Here is a 2,841-nt window from a genome sequence, read left to right on the forward strand (position 1 = left end):
AAGTAGCACAAGAATGGAAAAGCAAGCACCACATGTATTCACTATCAAATTGGTATTAACTGATCAACACATATGTGCATATATAGTAGTAACATTCATCGTGTGTCTGGCAGGTGGGAGGGGGGAGTAGGGGATGGGTAAATTCACACTTAATGAGTGTGGTGCACACCATTTGGGACATGGACACACTTGAAGCTCTGAACTTGGGTGGGGCAAAGGCAATATATGTAATCTAAACATTTGTACCTCCGTAATGTGCTGAAATAAAAAATAAAATAAAACATCTTTTTGCTAAAAAAAAAAATTTTGCATTCCTCTGCTTGTATTTGAGTCTCTACCAAATGAAAATTATGTGCCTAATTCCTTTGCTATAGCAAGCTCTCAATAAATTACTATTGCTTGTTCTCATTTGAGTAGTCTTTATTTCCACATCCTAATATATTGGGAAGATTTTAGAAGACTTTAGAAAAGGCATTACATGATGAGACTGCAGGAAACAATACATGTGAAGAGGCTAGTTAGGAGGTGTATTAACCAAAGTAGCTAAATGTTCTAATAATCTAATCCAAAATCTCACTGGTTTAACCATATAAAAGATGTGTTTGTTGTTCATGTCACAATCCAATCAGGTGTTTGCAGGTGATTTTATAAGCAGTGATTCAGAGACCCAGTTTATTCTATATCATGGTTTGATAATTTTTAGGGCCTCAGAGCCCTGCAATGAATACTCTGCATCCAGCTACAATTTAAAGGAGAGAGCTAGGATGTGAACAAATTGCACTGTGGTTTTATGGCCAGGCCTGGGAAAGATACGCTTTTGTTCTGTGCAAATTTCATTTCCAGTCTATCTGCAAATGAGGTTGAGAAATGTAGTCTTTCTGTGTGTTTGAAGGAAAACAAGGGAAGTTCGGTGTTCATATAACATTGTCTCTTCAACAGGAAGCCATTAAAATAGTGAAGAAAGAAATGATGGCACCCGAATCAAAGTGATGATATTAAAGATGGAAAGAAGTTGACAGATTCGAGAAATATTTAGGAGCTAAATTCATAGTATATCTGAGAAATAAAAGTTGAATTCTAAGTCTCTGATTTGTGGTAGTTCATGAATGATAGTGCAGATGAGAAGACTTTTATTTGTTTAAATGGAAAAGGCTTGGGCAAGATTAAATGCTGAGAAGGACCTAGCAGGAGGAAAAAGGACAAAGGGATGACCGTAAGTTTCCTAAGAAGATGACAATTCAGAAGGTATTAGAATCCAGAGCACAGGTAGAGGTATTGGCCTTAAGTAGAAGGATCAATGCCAATTTTATTGTAATAAAAAGAAAAAAGGAGCAGATTGGTACAGATGCAGATGGCTCTATAGCTTTTTGAGGGAGGCTGGTGGCAGGGGAAAGTAGTGTGAGTTCTTATCTCATAGTTTTTACTTTCTCTGAGAAGAAGGATGTGAGCCCATGTGCTGAGAGTGACGGAAGGGAGTAAGAAAGTCTCAGGATTAAGGATGGGGGAGAAAAATTCTTGCACAGTAGTAGAGGAAATGCAACATAGAATGTAGTAAGACAGTTCGGCCATGATGAGCTTGGTGATTAGTAATTTTCAAATGTACCAGTCAGTCCTAATATGGATTTTCTCCACTAGTGATCTGCTACCTGGAAACAGGTATAGAGATCTACTGTCACGTTGTACTTATCACACCTGGTATTTTACCAGGCAAGTGCAATTAAAAGAGAGGTAAAGAGGTAAAATCTGATCATGAGTCACAAACTAAAATATCCACAGTGTCAAGCAGTTAATGTAAACCAATGAAGCAGGTCCTCTTTTAGGCAATCAGGAATGTTGGGATCTGTGGTAAATGAGAAAGTGGATGCCTCACTTGAGTCAAGGAGAGTACATGGAAAAACAAATTATAATAAAAAGAAAGCACAGCATCAGCAAAAAAGGAATTACCTATAGTAGTTCATTTAGGGAATTCTTGGGTAACAGTCAGTGGAAATGCTTTTTTACTTACCAGACCCAAATTAAGTAACTTAAGACAGTAAATAAAAGATTCAGAACCCTAAAATACTGAATCGAGCAAAAGGAGTTTTCAACCAAAAATGTTTAAATCTCGATTCAAGATAACATAAATAACAATCAGATGATTCCTGTACTGTTTTAGAGACATCCTTTCAAAGGTTTGAGTATTGGAGATCAACCAAAAATGTTTAAATCTCAATTCAAGATAATATAAATAACAATCGGATAATTCCCGTACTGTTTTAGAGACACCCTTTCAAAGGTTTGAGTATTGGAGATCACTCCCATATTGGGGGAAGGAGGAGAAAGAAAAGAGCTCCAGCCCCAATCGTGTTCTTTGGGATGACTTGATCATACTTCCTAGAGGAGATAAGACCTCATTCCTCCTTTATAGCTGAGATGCTCAACAGTGATGTCAATCAAATCCAAGTTCTGTTTTTTCACTTGTGGCACTGAAAGGGGAGCTGCTTCTCTATATAACAGAGATATTGCAAAGAAACACATATGCAAGATTTACTTTTTATTTTTCAGAATAGATCACGTTTTTGATTCTTTCCCTTTTTAGGTAATATATATTATCTTTTTGAATGGAACCCCTGCAGGCCATGGGGGTTCCTACACTAGAATTACTCATGGATATTCAAGTCGATCATTTTCCACATTATCACTTGACAAGTGGCTGAGAGTCTTGGATTATGAGGTAGAATTTTTCAAGTTTCTTAGCATTGTTGTCTGTTCTACCAAGTGATTGAGTTCCAAAATTCTTAGAGTTATTAGAAAACTTATAAAGACAAATTTTTTAGTTGGGAAAAAAGGATTACAAGATAG

Source organism: Propithecus coquereli, unplaced genomic scaffold (genome assembly GCF_000956105.1).
Source record: "Propithecus coquereli isolate 6110/MARCELLA unplaced genomic scaffold, Pcoq_1.0 Scaffold96, whole genome shotgun sequence".
Classification (NCBI taxonomy): domain Eukaryota; kingdom Metazoa; phylum Chordata; class Mammalia; order Primates; family Indriidae; genus Propithecus; species Propithecus coquereli.